Consider the following 22,900-nt stretch of genomic DNA (forward strand, 5'->3'; position numbering starts at 1 on the left):
ACGATGGTAGCGAGAGTTATCTAAGGACAATAACGCACATAATTTATGTACTTATGTATGTGAGCGTGATTGCTAACGAGCACGTGAGGTACTTTGTTTGACATACATTTTTTAAAACCAAACAAGCATTTTATATGTATTTGCATTGCTCTAAAAAATGTACAATAAAAAATAAATAAAAAGCAGTTGAGAAACATTACCAAACAAAATAAAAATTCCGCCAGGTCCGCAGCGCCATAAACATTTTGGAAGCATAAAACAGAAAATTTTTCCATAGTTCCAAATGTCCAAACGGTAAAAATGTTTATTGTTTTATGATTTTGCTTGTTATGGCGCTTTTTTAAATTACACCATTTTACAAATTTTTTTAAGCACTGGCTATCTAAAAACGGGTCATATTTAGAGATGTGTCAGCTGAGCTTAAAAGGTGAGGAGGCTTGAAGGCAATATTTTATTTGTTGATTTTCTCTAAGCATAAAAGCTTGCAGGGAAAGCAGTCTAGCGTACAATTATTGAAATATTTTGCATTTTAAATAAACATATTTTGTTCATTCAAAGGTCGTAATGCAGTGAAATAATTATTCGCGCACACTTCTCACATATTGTTATTCTCTTTCGTTTATTAGTCGTTCAACAAGCAGAGTAGCAACATTAAAAGAGGCTATTGTTTATTTGCGTATTACATAAAACATATTTTAAAACAATTAATTATTTAATCTAAGCAATATATTATTATTTAGAATAATATATACGAAAAAATTTTTGAGTGTGCATATATCTCGCCTCGTTGCTCGTTAAACAACGACTAAACTACTATTTTTTAAAAAATTTAAAGCTTCGGAAAACAGGCTCGAGCATAACTGGGTCTTAAGGGTAGATGTTGGAGATTTTTTTTTAACTGACATCATGAAGTCAGCGCCGTCGGTATCAACGCAGTGTGCTGGCGCAATTACGTCAAGCGTATTTTGGCGCTGCTCAGGGTGAAGCAAGTTTGTGTGTCAGACATGTATTAGTACTTGGTTTTTGGCACTACTCATTGAAGGGAAAAGATGAAAATGTCAACGCTGCATATTTTGCCACTGGAACAAATAATTTGATTTCCCTCTTTCGATAACTGAATTATTTCCCAATGAAAGTCGTAAGTTGTCAAGGTATAGTTTGTGAAAGTTTAGGGTTACAAGCCTTCCTTGTTCGTTTTCCATACTTCTACACAAAAAGAATTCATTTTGGAACCTTCTTCATGAATCCGTTATTGTTTTATGTTGTTTCCTGGTTCCTCGACATCCAACTTAAGAATTAAGTAATTGATTAAGATTATCGTTTTAGTCTAAAGCAATTGTGTTCTTGGTTTTCAAGAGGATATTGTAATTATGTCTAAACCTTGAAATATATAAATTGAGCAAACTCCACTCCAGACTAGACTTCTGCAGGTTGATAAATTTCATGGAATATGCAACCAAATTGTGTGTATCGGAAAACGATGTATTTTTTTATTTTCCCAAAATGTGGTCTGCTTATTTCACCAGACCCTTATATTGGTACGTATTTGGATACACTGAATACGAATGTGAAGTCCTTTTAGCTCGACGACATTAACATTTGGAAAAAAATCTTCATTATTATTATCATTTAGATTTAACAAGTGAAAGTGCATATGCATGGCTATATAAGGGTGGTCTTTATAAATCAAATTACCGATTTTTTGCAGTCGCACTTTTCGACAGTAATACCAAAGTCAAAAATATCACACATAACTTTTGGTCCCGATTGAAGAAGATTTAGTAGGGTCGCACAAGTGTAAAAGTTACACAAAAAATTTTAATTTTCAAGTATCAACCTAATGTAGGGCATTTTCATTGTTTCAGTTTTATCCAAAGCAATTTTATTTTATGAATCATAGGCAAAATTAGATAAATAAACTTATGCAGTCCTTATCAGCAATGCTGCTTATCTACATAAACATATTATAAACAATGAGAACTAGAGGTAAAGATGAGACTGAATACATAATCTCGATCCCGCGATATTGTCAAGATATACTTAAATAATGGGCATTATAAAATGTTTGCGAAGTTTACGCAGTCGCCGAAAGCGAAAGTCTCTCGAAACAAATCCGTCTTATTACTCGTAGCAATCTAACGGTTAGGGGTGTGAGTACTTGTGATGCTTTTGAAAGCAAGACTCGGCTGTTAGTAGATCTTTCACTTTCTACTTTTTATTCAGTCTATTGGTTCTAATTTCGTAACAATGTTAAAGTGTTTGTGAATTTTTGAAAGTATCGGAAGGCCTTTTGAGATTATTTTATAAATTTTAATGGTATCACCCAACTCGTGCATAAAACTAGACCATCTCCATCAAATAGATAATAACAAACGAATATGTATAGGTGTACACTTCAACATTAAGTGACTTAAATAATCTTCAAACAGCTTACAAAATTTATATACGAAATATTAAAAGGTGTATTAAGGTAAATATAAATATTTGCTCTCCGCCATTTTAAGAATTCAAAATGCACGTAGCTTTTATCAAAATTTTCATTCACTGTTTGCAAGTATGATGCTCCGTAGATACGTACATACATATGTATGTACTGACAAGTACTGATATCACCCATTTGTTCAAAATTTTAAAACACTGACAGCTTCAACAAGCTTTGTTTAACAATTTAACACTTTTAACTTATATGCATATCAAATTATGCGAAACGGCGACCTTGTAACTGATGTCCAGAGAGTGCTTAGATTATGGAGGGAACACTTCTCTGCTCTCCTAAATGGAGGCAGCAATTTTCCGCGCAGAGATGAAGAACCCGATCCCGTAATCGATGATGATGGAATTAATGCCCCCGCCCGATTATGACGAAGTTAGAAAAGCAATAACCAGATTGAAAAACAACAAGGCCGTGGGCGCTGATGGATTGCCTGCGGAGCTATTCAATTAAGGAAGCGAGGAGTTGGTAAGGCGCATGCAGGAGCTTCTTAGCAAAATTTGGGCGGACGAGTGCATGCCCGACGGTTGGAATCTAAGTATTCTTTGCCCAGTCCACAAGAAGGGGGATACTGCAAAATGCACCAACTATCGTGGAATCAGCCTTCTTAATATCGCATATAAGGTCCTTTCATTTAAGATTGAAGCCCACGGTGAACCGGCTGATTGGACCTTATCAGTGCGGCTTCAGACCTGGTAAATCTACCATCGACCAGATTTTCACAATGCGCTAAATCTTGGAAAAAACCCGTGAAAAGAGAATCGACACACATCACCTCTTCGTCGACTTTAAAGCCGCCTTCGACAGCACGAAAAAGAGCTGCCTATATGCCGCTATGTCTGAATTTGGTTTCCCCACAAAACTTATACGGCTGTGCAAAATGACGTTGAGCAACACCATCAGCTCAGTCAGAATTGGAAGGACCTCTCCGAGCCGTTCGAAACTAAACGAGGTTTCAGACAGGGTGACCCCCTATCGTGCGATTTATTTAATTTGATGCTGGAGAAAATTATACTAGCTGCAGAACTTAGCCGCACTGAAACAATATAATATAAAAGTGTGCAATTACTGGCATGTGCTGATGACATTGATATCATAGGCCTAAACACCCGCGCTGCTAGTTCGGCTTACCCCAAACTGGAAAAAGAAGCGGTAAAGATGGGTTTGATGGTGAATGAGGACAAAACGGAGTACCTGCTGTCATCGAGCAAAGAGTCAGCGCATACGCGCCTTGGCAACCATGCTACTGTTGGCAGCCATAATTTCGAAATAGTAAAAGACTTCGTTTATTTGTGAACCAGCATCAACACTAGCAACAACATCAGCACTGAAATCCAGCGAAGAATCAATCTTACCAATAAATGCTACTTTGGACTAGGTAGGCAATTGAAAAGTAAAGTCCTCTCTCGGCGAACGAAAATCATACTCTGCAAGTCACTTATCGTACCCGTCCTGCTATATGGGGCAGAAGCATGGACCATGACAACAGCAGATGAAGCGGCTTTGGGAGTGTTCGAGAGAAAAGTTCTTCGAAAGATTTATTGACCTCTACGCGTTGGCGATGGCGAGTACCGAAGAAGATTTAATGATGAGCTGTACGAGCTATACGCAGACATCAACATAGTCCAGCGAATTAAAACGCAGCGGCTGCGCTGGCTAGGCCATGTTATGCGAATGAATGATGATGTTCCGGCCAAGAAAGTGTTTCTATCGGAACCCGCATATGGAAGCAGAGGTAGAGGGCGGCCCCCACTCCGTTGGAAGGACCAGGTGGAAAACGATTTAAACTCCCTTGGTGTGACCAATTGGCGCCGATTGGCGGAGCGAAGGAGCGACTGGCGCGCCTTGTTGGACGGCCATAACCGTATAGACTGTTAAGCGCCAATTAAAAAAGTAAGTAAGTAATTTTTGAAGAAAAAGTCATAAATTTTTTCAAAATACTAAAAAAATATAGTTTTTTAACTATATGCAATTGTTTATAAATTTATATAAAACTAAAAGCAATAACGAACATTTCAAAGAAAAATCATGAGAATCGATTAATTTTTGACAAAGTTATTGACAGTTGAAAAAATAGCTAAATAAAATATCGATTGCATTTTATCGAATTCAATTGCCGATAAATCCAAAAAAACAATTTTTTGAGGCAAAAAAAAACACGTGTTTCATTATTTTGACCAAAGTACAACATATTAAAATTTCATCGAAATCAAAAATCATGTCCTGCGCGGACCGGGTGTCTTGAAATGGAATGAGCCTTCCATTATTATTAGTAAACAGTTGAAAGATGGAGAAATGTCAGCCCTTTAATCATTTTCTTCTGTTCTGTTTTAATAAGCTTTTAGAAATTGCTGTGATAAAATTCTTATATTTGGAAGCCTTATCAAAGACAAGTGGCGAAAATATTAGCAAGTTTTTTTTATTTTTATTTCCAGCAATGTATTTGTAATTCTGATGCCGTTATGCAAGCGCCGCAGATGAAATCTATGGTATAAGGCGAATTATGCAATGACACGAAACATCGTTGGAAAAGTTGTATCGTTGAGGTTTACAGTTTTACAAAGCGTGAAACGGGTTAAATCTGGAAATATGTGTTTATTTTCATTATTTAAAAAAAAACAAGTCGTACTGTCGATATTATACATAGAAGCGAGTAGGATGGGTCGGTCACAAAATCCTTCTAATAAATATTTGTGAAGAGAACAGTTTATTTATACCGAAGATGCTGGGTCTAGATGAGATTTTTCAGTTTGGTCGCACATACTCCTTGTCCTAACGGACCAACTTTTTCAGCCTAAGCTTACCTAACTAACACCTACATATGTACCTTTGTACGTAAAAATAAAATAAAAATTCTTCGCTCAATTATAAACTCGTTCCTCCATCTTTTCTTTTCAATTGAGTTGAAAAGGATAATGTTGTTGTTGTTGTTGTAGCAGTGCTTTCCCAAAATGAAAAGGGTAATCTTTTTCAATTGTTGCGTTTTTTGTTTGCCTCCGGCATTATCATCTTAACAACGATTTTGACGCCTCCACATTTAAGAACAATGGGACGTATACATATACGAATTTCTCATCCAACATGTTGGGTGGTGCGTTCTCACAAATTGGCGGACCTACGTAATTTAAATTTGGAGCTTTTACTCCAATTTTTTTCGTGCTCCTTTTTCAATATTTCCTTACAAATTGACTAGAATGGACTCCAAACTGCAGCTGTAAAGTGGATTATTTTTCACTGAGAAGCTTTTAATGACAGAAATATGCTCAGAATGTTTGCCAAACCATTTCCGAGGGGCGATCCTGCTCAGAAAAACCTTTTTCTAATTGAAAAAAACGTGTTTCCAAATTTTTGATGTAGCTTTTACCCGGGTCTTTGGTGTGGTAGGCGGCGCATGTTACCACCACACCATGGAAATTTTCAGACTAATAATAATAATTCATAGAAAAATAATTGTTGAAAACACCACGCTTTCGCTGATAGTAACCGTATGAAAACATGATCTGGATAGGGGTGCACCCAAAGTCCCGACCTCTAGAATAACGATAAGCCGTTATACCTTAAATAATCAAAATTTGTCCACAATATCCATACATAGCGGTGACTCTAAGTCCCGACAACACAAATCCAGATGAAAATTAAAACACTTTTTTCGAGGCGTTTTTGCTAGGTGACCTACGGATTGAGGTAACTAGAAGATTCTTTTGAGATTTGAAATCTTGTAACCGATTTTTAAGTAATTTTCTGTGTTAGATACTCAAAATTTTAATGTGGTTAAGAGGCCAATGCACTGCTAGGGTCACAACGATCTAACAATTTAGAGAGATTGTACTGAACTAGAGAATCTTGCTAAAAAATGTATCAGACTTTCAAAGCTTGGTGGCAATATAATTTGAAGGAAACAATTTTGTTCAGGTGGCGCACTAAACGGGATGATTAAAGAATTCCAGAAAGGTTTACCAGTTGGTTAAAAAATGGTTATTTCTAGAGGTGCAAAATCAAAATTCATCAACATTCCGGCATAGCTTAAGGACACATTTTCCGCTACGTTTTCACCTATTCTTATAAAGGCAATGTTTACATCATATATGTCCCACACAGCATTTGGATGATAAATTTTTCAACTTTCCTTCATATCAATACAACTTGATTACTCCTTGCGAATAAATACTGAGTTTTCATACAGTTGAACAAAATAAATAATAAAACAAGATTACTTTCAATGATCAAAAACTGAAAATCATTTTTCGATCACTTTTTTAAATAATTTTCGAATAACTTTGATGAATAAATTTTAAGATTTTATAAAAATGAACATAGAGAATAATAAAACTTGTTTGATTTTGATGATCAATAACTGAGAACAATTTTTCAATCACAATTTGGAATCATTTTTGAATTTAATTTCTTTAACTTCGGTGATCAAAACTTTAAAATCATTTTTCAATCAACTTTCTTAATATTTGCAGACTACCTTTCTTGAATAAATGATGAATTTTTTACTTGTTAAAACTATACTTCTCATTGAAAATTTGATTTTTCTTCATTAGCTCACAATTTTTCAATCATAAAATCCAAAAAAATTACAAATATACAACACATATTCAAGACTAAACGTAATATAAATGCTGCTGCTAACCTGAGATGTCTTCTAGCATTTCTCTAGATTCGGCTTCCCAGAAAAGACATACTGGATGAAACCGATGTACGGAAGTTGTAAGCTGTTTAACCGCTAGTAAGTTAAGCTTGATCGACACGCCTGGACCCGGCTTCAACATCCTCCATGAGCTATGATTGTCGAAAACATCTAGTTATATTTAAAGAATAATATGAGACATAGTAAAATCGTGATTTTTAAAGTGACATCGTTACCATGATCTAAGATGATGATTGTAGGGTTTGTTTATAATTTTAACTACAATATTTTACTTTGTAATTTTGTTATTATTTTTAAATGTATTCATGTATTTTTGGTTTTCAATTTTGAATTTGGTTACTTCAAAAATTTTCATTCTTGTGAAAATTCAATTTTTGTATTAACGATTCAATTAAAAATATATTAATTATTACATAAAAATAGTTCCTTTTTTATTTCAATATTGGAACTACAATTGGCGATCCCGCCTTTTGTCGAGTGCAGTAATTGTTTTTTGAATGTGGGATAATCGTATCCATATCGGTCATCGTATATAATTTCTTGGCATTATTACGGTTTAACTTAGAAGAACTAATATTAACATAGAAGAACTAATATTACAGCAAAATTCTAGATGCAGTTGCAGATACATAGAAGAACTAATATTACAGCAAAATTCTAGATGTAGTTGCAGATACATAGAAGAACTAATATTACAGCAAAATTTTAGATGCAGTTGCAGATACATTGAGGAGCTTATATTACAACAAATGTTATGATGATATACAAATATTTCATTCACAATTAGTCACTACGATTATTGTTCTCAACGCTATTAGCTGTGTGCGTCTTCGTACATACCGTGTATGTTGCTGCACCTAGAATAAAGATAGAGCTGGTTTCATAGCAATAATGACCATTGATTATATCAACCTTAACAACCTCTGATGTTATCAATGACACTTCCGTCACTTTCTCTATCGTTATTGTTAATAAAGTAAGAATTACACAACGTAAATGATACTTCTGATATACTACTAGCAACAATTTCATCTTACTGCATCTCAAAAAAAATTTCATATTGATACTAAATCTCGAGTAATTAAGCCAATTTATTTACATTCAATTGGTAACTTATTTAGGACTATTTACATTCCATAAGGTAGCAGCATACTTAAAAAATTTTAAATTGTGAACTCTTCCTTCAATTCAGTATTTATTTAATATAAATTATATAACTGTTTTACTGATTTAGAGTAATGCTGTTTTATTGATTTTCTAACAGGGAACGACTTTTTTGTCATCCCTTGTCAAATTTGCTATTTTATTCTCTAACTTTCTTTTTAAAACGGTTAATATGTTTCACTCCCCAAACAACTATACACACAACACACAAACTACACTCACAAGCAATTTAAATGACTCACTAATTGATTTACCGAATGAGAATTTTTCTGATCATATTTCGAATTCTTACGAAAATATAAGATCAAATGAAATTTCCGCAACATCAATTAAACTTCCACAATTTTGGACTAGTTGTCCAGAAGCTTGGTTTATCCATGCAGAAACACAATTTAGTACTAAAAATATAACGCAAGAGAACACAAAATATGAACATATTATTACCGCGCTTCCACAGGAAGTAATTTTAACGGTTTTAGATTTTATTCAAAATCCCCCCCAAGTTAATAAGTTTTCTGAACTTACGAAGATCTTAATAGAAAGGCATTCATTAAGTGAAAGTTCAAAACTAGATAAAATTTTTAGTGATTCTGAGATGGGAGATCGTAAACCCTCAGAATTTTATCGATCATTGATTTTACTTGCCGGTTCAAATTTCAGTGAAAATATTCTTAAAAAGATTTGGATAAGAAAACTTCCCAAAAATTTAAGTGCGATTTTAGCTAGTTCCAATTCAACTAATATAAATGAATTGACAAAACTCGCTGATAATATTTGGGAAGTCATAAATAAAAATGAAGTATATTCGGTTAACGCGGTTTCGAATTTAGTAGCGCAAAATTCTGTTGTTGAAAATTTGGTTAAAACTACTTCGTTGATGTTTGAAATTATTTTAGAAATTCATTTAGACGTCGTTCCAATTCGCTTAATAATCCAAATTGGCTGTGTAGATTTCACTACAAGTTTGGAAGTAATGCCCGAAATTGTGAACAACCGTGTTCTTATAATAAAAATAAAGATTCAACAAACTAAATTCAACCGTTGTTGCAGCGACGAACAACGGTAATTTGGAATTTTCAACTCGTCGCTTGTTCATTTTTGATAAAGATAATAAACTAAATTTTTTGATCGATAGTGGAGCAGAAATTTCAGTGTTACCATTGTGTAAATTTCCACATACGAAACGTGCAGATATAATTCTTACAGCAGCTAATGGTTCAACAAATTCCACATATGGGAAAAGGTTTTTAAACGTAAATTAAGGTTTAACACGTGAATTTCCCTTTACATTTTTGATAGCGGATATAGCTAAGCCAATAATTGGAGCAGACTTTCTTTGTAAATATGGTCTCCTTATTGATATGAAACATAAGCGATTAGTGGATCCCTTAACAAATCTTTCGGTCAATACCATTTCTTCTTTTTGTGACATTCCTTTACCAAAGTTATTTGCGGTTGATAATAAATTTACGAAATTATTAAGAGAGTTTCCGCCACTTTTTGCAGAATCAGATTATATGAAACCTGTTAAACATACAACGGTACATCGACTTGTAACGGAAGATAGTCTTCCATTTTCTAGACCCAGGCGCTTAGATCCGATAAAATACAAAGTCGCTAAAACGGAATTTGATTTTTTAGTTAAAACAGGCATTGTCGGCCTTCAAATTCTTCAGTAGCATCTCCACTTCACTTAGTACCTAAAAAAGACTGGCGTCCTTGCGGTGATTTTAGGAGATTAAATATTGTAACTATGCCGGATCGTTATCCTTTACCACACATACAAGATTTTAATATGAATCTTCGTAATAAAAATATATTTTCGAAATTAGACTTAGTTAGAGCATATCACCAAATTCCTATGACTGAGGAAGACATTTATATCGACGACTTACTTATTGCAAGTAAAGACGAAGAACAACATTTAAAACATTTGCGTATACTTTTTCAACGCCTTTCAGAGTACGGTTTAAACATTAAACCAAGTAAATGTACTTTTGGCGTATCAAATATAGACCTTTTAGGACATAATATTTCTGGTACAGGTATTCCACCTTCTGACGAAAAGGTAGCAGCTATTCGCAATTTCGAACGTCCGAAATCAGTTAAGCAAGCCCAAAAATGTATAGGCATGGTAAACTATTACCATAGATATATTCCAAAATTAGCAGAATTTACGAACAAAATTTATGATCTAATTAACAGAACAAGTAAGAAACATGACAAAACTTTAATATGGGACGATATATCGAGTGAAGCTTTTGAATGCATTAAGGATAAATTTGCATCTACGATATTGTTAAATCATTTTAACAAAGATGCCAAATTATCTTTAACAGTAGATGCATCTAATACGGCTATTGGTGGTGTTATACAGCAAACATATAATAACAAAATTGAACCTCTTGCATTTTTTTCTAAAAAACTTTCTCCAACCGAAATTAAGTACAGCGCATTTGATAGGGAATTATTGGCAATTTATTTAAATATAAAACATTTTCGATATCTTTTGGAAGGACGACAATTTACAGTTTTTACGGACCACAAACCTTTAACTACAGCTTTAAATTCAAAAACAGAACGGAGTCCCAGACAAACTAGACATTTGGAGTTTATAGCACAATTTGCTGATGACATACAATACATTAAAGGAGAATCCAATGTTGTAGCAGATACGCTATCTAGAGCTTTCGAGGTTAATGCAATATACAATACAGAGCTGAATTTCAAAATTTTACAAAGCAAACAACAAAATGACAGAGATTTAAATACAAATACATAATAAAATACAATTTTTATATTTGAAGTTAATTAATATACCTATATTAAATTTCAATATTTGGTGTGAAGTTTCTGGAGATACACCTAGACCATTTGTACCGAGTAAATTACGGAAGACGGTATTTGACATGCTGCATGGAATTGCACATCCTAGTACAAGAGCTACACGGCGACTCATAATTAAAAAATATTTTTGGCCTAACATGACTAAAGATATTAATAGTTGGTCAAAAGAGTGTCTTAACTGTCAAAAATCCAAAGTTGATCGTCACACAAAGTCTCCTGTTGTCAAAATTCCCATTCCTAAGAATAGATTTGAGCATATACATCTAGATATAGTTGGACCGTTACCTATTTCGAAAGGACATCGTTTTATTTTAACAATAATTGATAGATTTACTCGTTGGCCAGAGGCATATGCTCTAAAAGATATTTCAGCGTCAACAATTGCAAACAAATTTTTCAAAGAATATATATCTCGTTTTGGAGTTCCATTGAAAATAACCACCGACCAAGGTAGCCAATTCACATCAAAATTGTTTTTAGAGTTAACCAAATTACTCGGTAGTCATCATATTACTACTTCGGCTTATCACCCTCAAGGAAATGGTATGGTTGAAAGGTTTCATAGGCAGCTAAAAGTTAATATAATGGCTAGAGATGGATCAAACAATTGGTATGACGAGTTACCTGTCATACTACTTGGGTTGTGATCTATTTACAAAGAGGATATTTCAGCTACACCAGCGGAAATGGTTTTTGATCAAAATGTACGTTTACCGGGGGAACTTGTTGTTCCATCAGCTGAGAATAATTCATCAACTGAAATTTTAAGTAGTTTACGTGAACATTTTCGGAATATTAAATCAAATTTAAGTCATCATAGAAATTGCGATACAGGAATTTATGTTCTAAAAGATCTTCAAACTTGTAAATTTGCATTTGTTCGAGTTATAGATAAACGCTCATTACAGCAACCATATGAGGGACCTTAAAAAATTGTGGAAAAAGAACGAAAATATTTTAAATTGGAAATCAATGATACTATTAAAACTATTCCAATTGACAGATTAAAACCAGCAATAATTGAAACAACAGATACAAACAACACTAACAATACACTTAAAAAGAGAGTTACTTTTAATTTGTTTGATGTTGATTTTTCTTGAACGGGGAGTATTGTAGGGTTTGTTTATAATTTTAACTTTACAATATTTTACTTTGTAATTTTGTTATTATTTTTAAATGTATTCATGTATTTTTGGTTTTCAATTTTGAATTTGGTTACTTCAAAAATTTTCTTTCTTGTGAAAATTCAATTTTTGTATTAACGATTCAATTAAAAATATATTAATTATTACATAAAAATAGTTCCTTTTTTATTTCAATATTGGAACTACAATGATCATAGATGATGTTGGATGTTGTAGTCGTGTGTGTGTACAACGGTCAAGTTAATTACTACCTGCGGTTCAAAAAGCTTACTTCCGAGCTTACAGATGCTTTCACCCCCTGATAAAATATGATCTTTATATAGTATTTAGTTATGTATTAAATATGATGGAAAAAGGAATCACAATCTTATTCACAAACGATTCCAAACCATCATATAATATGTTTAAAAATTGTTCTTAAATGTGATCAAAAAATGACTGTGAAAAGTAATCAAATGTTATTACAAAAGAAGTAAAGTACAACCTTCCAGTAATATCAAGTATGATAAAAAGATGAATAAAAAGTGTTTCGAAATAGGAATCATAAATGATTATTCAAGAATAATCACATTTATGGTACATTTTTCTCCCGACGATACGTTAATTTTCGAACAGAAAATGCTTTTAAATTTGAACGTTTTTAATCATCTTGGGGTATGATATTTGAATATTTTTTTATCAAAATTTTCAAAAAATGCTGGCTGGGGTAATACTCCTATCCCGCTCAGCATTTAGGTGATTATATTTTGAGTTTCCCTACATATCAATACAATTTGATTACTCTTTCTGACTAAATAATAAGTTATTATACAATTGAAAAAAAAATAATAATAAAATATGAATACTTCTGATGATCAAAAACTGAATATAGTTTTTCAGTCACATTTTGGAATCATGTTTGAATCAAATGTGTTTACTTTAGGTGATCAAACATGTTTAATCATTTTTCATTCAGCTCTCTGAATATTTTCTGACTATCTTTGAGGCCTGAATAATGAATTTTGTACTAGTTAAAATTTTACTTTTCATTGAAGATGTTATTTTTTTTACATACACACATTTTTTCAATCATGAAGTTCGGAAAACATATTGTAACGAATTGAGGGAAATTCCGCTTATTCCAAACTTTCTGCTAACTCTCGAATCGCTAAACTGTTGAATAAATAACTGCAATATTCAATGATGCAAAATGGTCTTTATTAGACCACTTTGAGAAAACTTCACAATAACACTTATACTTCACAACCAAAAGCGTGCTTAAATCAAAACTGATTACTGACTACTCAGCTTGTGCTGCTTTTATACTCTCTGTTGCCTTGTTCCCATATTTCTACAAATATCTAGACGTTTCTCCTTCTAGAATCTACTACTTGGTTACCAGCTATATGCGTGTGTATTTGTACCTCTCTTGTATAAGTGAGTATCCCTCAGTTGTTTGTATGTATGTGTGTAGATGACAATTGATTTGTTTACGTACATACGAGTGGCTGCTTAGTATCGGCATAGTGATGGTAGTATCGCTTAGTGATACTAATATTCGTCACAATATATTAACATTTTCAAGACAAGAAATAATGTAAATACTGCTCCTAACCGAAGATGTCCCCAACCATTTCTCCACCTTCGGCTTCCCAGAAAATACAAATCCAACCATTAGACAACACAAAAGTTGTGAACTACATGTTTGAACCCCAGGTAAGTGAAACTCTTTTGACATATGTTTGTACCTGGATATGGCTTCAACATTCCGTACAATATCGTATTTTAAGACGTTGGTGATCATAACTAATTGTTTGTTGCTGTATTCGGAGGTGTATATGGGTCAAGTTTGTTTGCGAATTACCTTTGGTTCAAATAGCTCGCTTCCGCATGCTTTCTTCCCCTGATGAAATAAGATTATAATATAGTATCTTACTTTGTATTAGATATGAAGAATAAATGCATGATAATCGTATTCGAAAATCCTTCAAAAATCTAAACCAAAACGATTGCAATATATTCACGAATACTTACTTACTTACTTAATTGCCGCTTAACCGTCTAAACGGCTATGGCCGTACAACAAGGCGCGCCAGTCGCTCCTTCGCTCCGCCAACCGGCGCCAATTGGTCACACCAAGGGAGTTTAAATCGTTTTCCACCTGGTCCTTCCAACGGAGTGGGGGCCGCCCTCAACCTCTGCTTCCATAGGCGGGTTCCGATAGAAACACTTTCTTGGCCGGAGCATCATCTTTCATTCGCATAACATGGCCTAGCCAGCGCAGCCGCTGCGTTTTAATTCGCTGGACTATGTTGATGTCTGCGTATAGCTCGTGCAGCTCATCATTAAATCATCGCCAACGCGTAGAGGTTCATAAATCTTTCGAAGAACTTTTCTCTCGAACACTCCCAAAGACGCTTCATCTGCTGTTGACATGGTCCATGCTTCTGCCCCATATAGCAGGACGGGTACGATAAGTGACTTGTAGAGTATGATTTTCGTTCGCCGAGAATCGAATATGATCAGAAAATGACTGTGCAGTCAAATATTACTCAAAAACAATTAAAATTCAATTTTACAATGATATTAATTATGAATAAAAAGCGTTTCGAAATATGAATCATAAATGATTATTCAAGAATAATCACATTTATGGTACATTTTTCTCCTGACGATACATTAATTTTCGAACAGAATATACTTTTAAATTTGAACGTTTTTAATCATTTTGGGGTATGATATTTGAATATTGTTTGACCAAAATTTTCAAAAAATGCTGGCTGGGATATTGCTGCTACAGGCTATGTACCTTCTTCATTTTATTATCTAATGTGCACATGTGCAAACAAAAAACAAGTAAGGAAGGCTCAGTTCTGGTGTAACCGAACATTACATACTCAGCTGAGGGCTTTGGAGACAAAATAAGGGAAAAGGAACTTAGGAAAATGAACCTAGGATAACCCTGGAATGTGTTTGTATGACATGGGTATTAAATGGAAGGTATTAAAGAGTGTTTTAAAAGGGAGTGGGCCATAATTCTATACGTGGACGCCATTCCGGGATATAGCCATAATGGTGGATCAAGGGTGACTCTAGAATGTTTTTGTACGATATGGGTATCAAATTGAAGGTATTAATGAGGGTTTTAAAAGGAAGTGGTCCCTAATCGTATATGTGAAGGCGTTTTCGAGATATCGACCAAAATGTGGACTAGGGTGACCCAGAACATCATCTGTCGGGTACCGCTACTTTATTTATATATGTCATACCACGAACAGTATTCCTGTCATGATCCCAAGGGCTTTTGCTTTCGCCCTGAAGAACTTTTACAATTTCTTCTAATTAATATGGTAGGTGTCACACCCATTTTACAAAGCTTGTTCCAAAGTTATGTATACTTTGCATCAAAAACCAAACCAATCACCATCTTTCATCATTTTTTTCGTATTTGGTATAGAATTATAGCATTTTTTTCATTTTTCGAAATTTTCGATATCGAAAAAGTGGGCTGGTAGGATTTCGGCCATATTTGTACCAAGATAAAGTGAGTTCAGATAAGTACGTGAACTAAGTTTAGTATAGATATATCGATTTTTGCTCAAGCTATCGTGTTAACGGCCGACCGAAAGGGCAGACGGGTGACTGTGTATAAAAACTGTGCGTGGCTTCAACCGATTTCGCTCATTTTCACAGAAAACAGTTATAATCATAGAAGTAATGCCCCTACCAAATTTTACATGGATCGGTGAACTTTTGTTCGACTTATGGCATTAAAAGTATTCTAGACAAATTAAATGAAAAAGGGAGGAGCCACGCCCATTTTGAAATTTTCTTTTAGTTTTGTATTTTCTTGCACCATATCATTACCGGAGTTGAATTTTGACATAATTTACTTATATACTGTAAAGATATTAAATTGTTTGTTAAAATTTGACTTAAAAAATTTTTTTTTTAAAAAGTGGGCGTGTTCGTCATCCGATTTTGCTAATTTTTATTTAGCACACATATAGTAACAGGAATAACGTTCCTGCCAAACTTCATCAAGATATCTTCACGACTGCCAAATTACAGCTTGCAAAACTTTTAAATTACCTTCTTTTAAAAGTGGGCGGTGCCACGCCCATTGTACAAAATTTTGCTAGTTTTCTATTCTGCATCATAAGGTCAACCCACCTACCAAGTTTCAACGCTTTATCTAAGTAGGCATGGTTATAGTCCGATTTCGCTCATTTTAAATAGCGATCTGAGATGAGTGCCCAGGAACCTACATACCAAATTTCATCAAGATACCTCAAAATTTACTCAAGTTATCGTGTTCACGGAGGGACGGATGGACATGGCTAAATGAATTTCTTTTTTCGCCCAGATCATTTTGATATATAGAAGTCTATATCTATCTCGATTAATTTATGCCGTTACGGGGTACCATTATGCGAACAAAGTTAATATAGTCTTTGAGCTCTGCTCAGCTGAGTATAATAATGTTGTGGACGTTAAACAAGAAAAACAAATTTTGTATCGAATTGTTAGGTTATCTCAGAACTTGAAGATATCTAGTGAATTCGGCTTCTTCAGCCCGCTAACTAAGGATTTTAAAAATTATAAAAAAATAAATAATGTGAGCTTTTAACCCCATCCCTAAGCAAATAACAAAGGCAAAAAAGTACAAACCGTGCTCTCCTTTTCAAAGAAAATAGTAAACTAATAATTTATGACCTTTAAACAAATTGTTTGTTTATAAAGTTTTCCTACAATATATTTACATATGATAATATACAAAATGAGACATATATTTACATATGTATGTATGTTTGTATGTGCCACCGTAAATAATACTCCATGCCCATTTTAATTGCTTCACAATGGTCTTAAGCGTCTGGAGATTCAATGTTAATATAATATTTGTTTTTTTTTTTTTTTGTTTTTTTTTTTTTTGTTTTGTTATTCTATTCGGATGTTCTAAAGTGACGAACACAACACCTGTACTTAACACACTTGCATACATACATGTTGTGCAAATATGCAAACGAGAGTTATACAAATATTTGAAGCTAAGACTTTTTCTCACACTCATTCCTCACCTCACACGTAAGGAGCGTGAAACGCGTTTATTTGTTCTTAGCCGCCACTTGTATGACGGTTGCCACCTTTGCCCATTTTTGATATTTTTTTCCAAAATTGCAAAAAAAAAAGGCATCTTAACCACTTATATAATTTTGTGAAAAACCTCATTAAACAGCCGTTCTAAACGTTTGAAAAAAATAAAAACGTTAAAAAAATGTTATTTATTTCGAAACCGAAATTTCAATTTTTGCTTTTTTTTTTAAATTTTGAATGTTGATTTATACTGCTTTGAAATTAGATTTTTAAGAGAAATAATGTGAATTCCTACAAGTGAAAAATCTTTCTATTCCTTCATTGCCATACCTACCTTTCAAATAAAAGCTAAGACAGCAGACTATCGCTATAGCCAGGAAAAAAAAGAAAAAAAAGTTTTATTTTTGCTCGCTGCTAATAAATTGAAGTGCCATGCATTGTCCATTGATTTTTCAAATCAACGTTCCATTTAAATGTGTCTACACAAAACCACACTACATGTTAATATTCATTTCTGAAATCTGGTTAATAGAGAAAATATGAGCAGCCAATTTAGCATACATTTAAAAAATTTACATAATGCAGTATACCAGTAGCCTAAAAAAAAGTTTAGAAAACACTATTGAGCAAATGATTTAATTAATCGAACAGCGATTTAACAAGTGATCCGGGCTCTTGCTACTGTGAACCTTTTTTTGCAAACATTCGCCACTTGTATAAATTCACTTGTATAAATTTCTCAATTTTCTTGGTGAAAAAATATTCTCTGATGCGGCAACCGTAGTTCTCAATTCGAATAAGCACACATGTATGTATATACATACGAAAACAAAACATCCACTATAAAACAAAAGCAAAAACCAGATCACTAGCTGCTAAAAGTTGAAATAAAAAGATGTTACTTATTTGTCAAATTGCACACGAGATAGAAGTAATACAACCACAAATAGTTTCTTCCGAATCATTTTTAAAGCAGCACGATCTCACTGCCGGATTATAATTCTTTTCAAATAATTATGCATTTGGCAATGTGTGTGTGTGTATATGAATGCTGCAGTATTTAATTAAGCACTGCTCTAAGATTATACCTGACTGATCGGAAGTCCGCTGAATGATGATAAGCAATGTGATATGGTGGCTCTATATAAATTTATAAAAACGTTTAGATTAGACACTCATTTGAAGATTGTCGCCCGGTAGTGAATGAAATCATCCAAAAGGTAGTGTAGAGCATTAATGAGATTATTCGGAAAAGTGCAAATTTTAATTAAGTAAATTTGAGCGATCTCTCCATTGAAAATTTAGTAACTGGAAACAGTAAAACAGTACAATTTCAAGTCAAGAATTGAATTAAAATTAAATTCTAATTAAAATATTCAATAGGCGTGTAAACTTAATTATAAAAAACTAAACAAATATTGCTATTTTTGACAACTTTTTACGGCATACATATATGTAGGTGAGTACTTTTTTTAAGTGTAGAAGGCCAAGCTTGTTCTTGATTTCACGGATTTGTATAACACTACTGTTGCTGAGCTCGATATCCTGGACTCAAACATGTGAGCTGAGAAATAAAGAAGGGTTTGCTATGAGACCCCTTTGGTGAGTGATATTCAGCTGCCTGAATTATATTTAGCCAGCCGAGATCTTGTCCCAAAAATAGTGGCACCTTTCTTTGGAAACTTTCATAAATGTTAAGGTCCGTAGTTTTAATGACAAATTTTGGAGTGTTCAAAAAAATTTCGCGGCAACTACAACATTTTTAAATCAAACAAGGATGGAAAGTTAAGTTCGGGTGTAACCGAACATTACATACTCAGCTGAGAGCTTTGGAGATAAAATAAGGGAAAATCACCATATAGAAAAATGAACCTAGGGTAACCCTGGAATGTGCTTGTATGGAAGTATTTTAAAAGGGAGTGGGCCTTAGTTCTATAGGTAGACGCCTTTTCGAGATATCGCCATAAAGGTGGACCAGGAGTGGATCTAGAATGTGTTTTTACGATATGGGTATCAAATGAAAGGTATTTATGAGTATTTTAAAAGGGAGTGGGCCTTAGTTCTATAGGTGGACGCCTTTTCGAGATATCGCCATAAAGGTGGACCAGGGGTGACTCTAGAATGTGTTTGTACGATATGGGTATCAAATGAAAGGCGGTAATGAGTATTTTAAAAGGGAGTGATCCTTAGTTCCATAGGTGGACGCCTTTTCGAGATATCGCCACAAAGGTGGACCAGGGGTCACTCTAGAATGTGTTTGTACGATATGGGTATGAAATGAAAGGTGTTAATGAGTATTTTAAAACGGAGTGGGCCTTAGTTCTATAGGTGGACGCCTTTTCGAGATATCGCCATAAAGGTGGACCAGGGGTGAATCTAGAATGTGTTTGTACGATATGGGTATCAAATGAAAGGCGGTAATGAGTATTCTAAAAGGGAGTGATCCTTAGTTCCATTGGTGGACGCCTTTTCGAGATATCACCATAAAGGTGAACCAGGGTGACTCTTGAATGTGTTTGTACGATATGGGTATCAAATGAAAGGTGTTTGTGAGTATTTTAAAAGGGAGTGGGCCTTAGTTCTATAGGTGAACGCCATTTCGAGATATCGCCATAAAGGTGGACCAGGGGTGACTCTAGAATGGGTTTGTACGATATGGGAATCAAATAAAAGGTATTAAGAAGTATTTTAAAAGGAAGTGGGCCTTAGTTCACTAGGTGGATGCCTTTTCGAGATATCGCCAAAAAGGTGGCCAGGGGTGACTGTAGAATGTGTTTGTACGATATGAGTATCAAATGAAAAGTGCTAAAGAGTATTTTAAAAGGGAGTGGGCCTTAGTTCTATAGGTGGACACCTTTTCGAGATATCGTCATAAAGTTGGACCAGGGGTAACTCTAGAATGCGTTTGTACGATATAGGATTCAAATGAAAGGTGTTAATGATTATTTAAAAGGGAGTGGGCATTAGTTCTATACGTGGACGCCTTTTCGAGATATCGCCATAAAGGTGGACCAGGGGTGACTCTATACTGTGTTTGTACTATATGGGTATCAAACTAAGGTATTAAGGAAGGATCTGAAAGGGAGTGGCCCTTAGTTGTATATGTGAAGGCGTCAATAAATCAATCAAATCAATATGTTTCATCAATTTTTTCGTATTTGGTAAAGAATTATGACATTTTTTTAATTTTTCGAAATTTTCGATATCAAAAAAGTGGGCGTGGCCATAGTCGGATTTCGCCCATTTTCAACACCAAGATAAGGTGAGTTCAGATAAGTATGTGAACTAAGTTTAGTAAAGATATATAGATGTTTGCTCAAGTTATCGTGTTAACGGCCGAGCGGAAGGTCAGACGGTCGACTGTGTATAAAAACTGGGCGTGGCTTCAACCGATTTCGCCCATTTTCACAGAAAACTGTTATCGTCATAGAGATTTTTCCCCTACCAAATTTCATAAGGATTGGTAAATTTTTGTTCGACTTATGTCATTAAAAGTATTCTAGACAAATTAAATGAAAAAGGGCGGAGCCACACCCATTTTGAAATTTTCTTTTATTTTTGTATTTTGTTGCACTATATCATTACTGGAGTCGAATTTTGACATAATTTACTTATATACTGTAAAGATATTGATTTTTTTTTAAATTTGACTTTTAAAAAATTTTTTTTTATAAAGTGGGCGTGTTCTTCACTCGATTGTGCTAATTTTTATTAAGCACACATATAGTAATAGGAGTGATGTTCCTGCAAAATTTCATCATGATATCTTCAACGACTACCAAATTACAGCTTGCAAAACTTTGAAATTACCTTCTTTGATAAGTGGGCGCTGCCACGCCCATTGTCCAAACTTTTACTAATTTTCGATTCTGCGTCATAAGCTGAACGCACCTACCAAGTATTATCGCTTTATCCGACTTTGGTAATGAATTATCGCACTTTTTCGATTTTTCGAAATTTTCGATATCGAAAAAGTGGGCGTGGTTATAGTCCGATATCGTTCATTTTAAACAGTGATCTGAAGTGTGTGCCCAGGAATCTACATACCAAATTTCATCAAGATATCTCAAAATTTACTCAAGTTATCGTGTTAACGTACAGACGGACGGACGGACGGACATGGCTCAATCAAATTTTTTTTCGATACTGATGATTTTGATATATAGAAGTCTATATCTGTCTCGATTCATTTATACCTGTACAACCAACCGTTATCCAATCAAATTAATATACTCTGTGAGCTCTGCTCAACTGAGTATAAAATTGGAAATTTAGTTTTGTAGCCCATCAAGTTCCTATCCAATATTTAAGTGTTATGAATTTTTAATTTAAATGTAGACATTTTTTTTGTCGCAACCCCGCTTAGAAACACATTTTTCTAATTGGAAAAAATGTTTTATAAATTATTGATGTTCTTTCCCCGATACTTGAACGTAGGATCTTCTGTGTGGTACGCGGAGCATATTACCGTGGTGTGTTGGTGGTCGCCAAAGGAAAGACTTTTATAAAAAAAAAATATTCATTTATTCTTAACTATTATTTTTATTTAATCAAAAACAAAAATAGGAGATAATATGAATGGCTCGCAATAAAAATGTATTTGTTTTACGAGTGAATAAAAGAAATACATATAAAGATGGACGTAAAATCGAAATACAAAACAAATTGAATAAAAATGGGATTCCTCATATAACTTTCATCCAAGGTTTCAGGGAAATGTCCAACTTTTACTAAACTTTTTTTTTAATTTCAGTTTTCCAAAATGTAAAAAACTCTTAAAATAATTCATTTTTTACTGTCGGTCGTTCATATAAGAAATTTTTCATATGATTTGTTTCATATTTCATGAAAAATATAGACGATAGAGTGAAAGCGTGCGGCGTTGCTATAACTTAAAGAAAGAAAGCTTTGAAAATTATTTTCCATGGAAAAGGTGTCAGGGTGCCTGCCAGAAACGCTAGATGCTTGTAAATAATATGAAAATAACAATTCCTTCTCGGCTAGCATCAGGGGGCACTCTGCAGTCAGTCTTAGACACCTTCAATCGAAAAAAAAACTTAAGAATTCCAAAAGTAGAAGAAATTAATACATTATGACAAATCAAGTTTTCCCATAGGTTATAGACTAAAAAAATAATATTAAATTAATATTCAGACTTAATAATGAAGCACGTATTTTAATATCGCACCCGACATTCGCCTCATAATTTATTAAGTATATTTTTGAAACAAGTGTCGAATTATATTCATACTCACAGTTCGAAACGCATTTTTTTATATTCATTGAAAAAATGTAAGCCCATGGGCTAAAGGCCGTGAACAAAAAAATGTGTTCAAATACATATATTTAATCACAAAATTTTAAAAGCAACACCAAAGTTCATTCTTTGATTAAATGTTGAAAGAATTTGGTGGTATTATTAAAGTAAATCAGTTATTTATTTAACAAACAAAGCTTATTTATGTATGTGTGCTCAATAGAAGTATTGATCAAATAAATGCAACTCCATCAGCTGGTTAA

The 22,900-nt window shown here is 33.8% G+C and overlaps 1 protein-coding gene across 11 annotated transcripts in view; it reads left to right on the forward strand.

Moving 5' to 3' along the window:
* The window catches only part of LOC137238458 (sodium-coupled monocarboxylate transporter 1), a 243,016-nt gene that overhangs the window by 77,618 nt on the left and 142,498 nt on the right, over window positions 1-22,900 (forward strand). Inside the window, exon 1 of one of the 11 annotated variants that reach the window (XM_067763486.1) lies at window positions 18,581-18,600. The exons of 9 other annotated variants lie outside the window; for them this stretch is intronic. The gene's annotated coding sequence lies outside the window, so the exon portion shown is untranslated. Of the gene's footprint in view, window positions 1-18,580; window positions 18,601-18,637; window positions 18,840-22,900 lie in introns of those variants that run through there. One more of the 11 variants, XM_067763484.1, reaches the window with a different exon arrangement.

Source organism: Eurosta solidaginis, chromosome 1, assembly GCF_040869045.1.
Source record: "Eurosta solidaginis isolate ZX-2024a chromosome 1, ASM4086904v1, whole genome shotgun sequence".
NCBI lineage: Eukaryota > Metazoa > Arthropoda > Insecta > Diptera > Tephritidae > Eurosta > Eurosta solidaginis.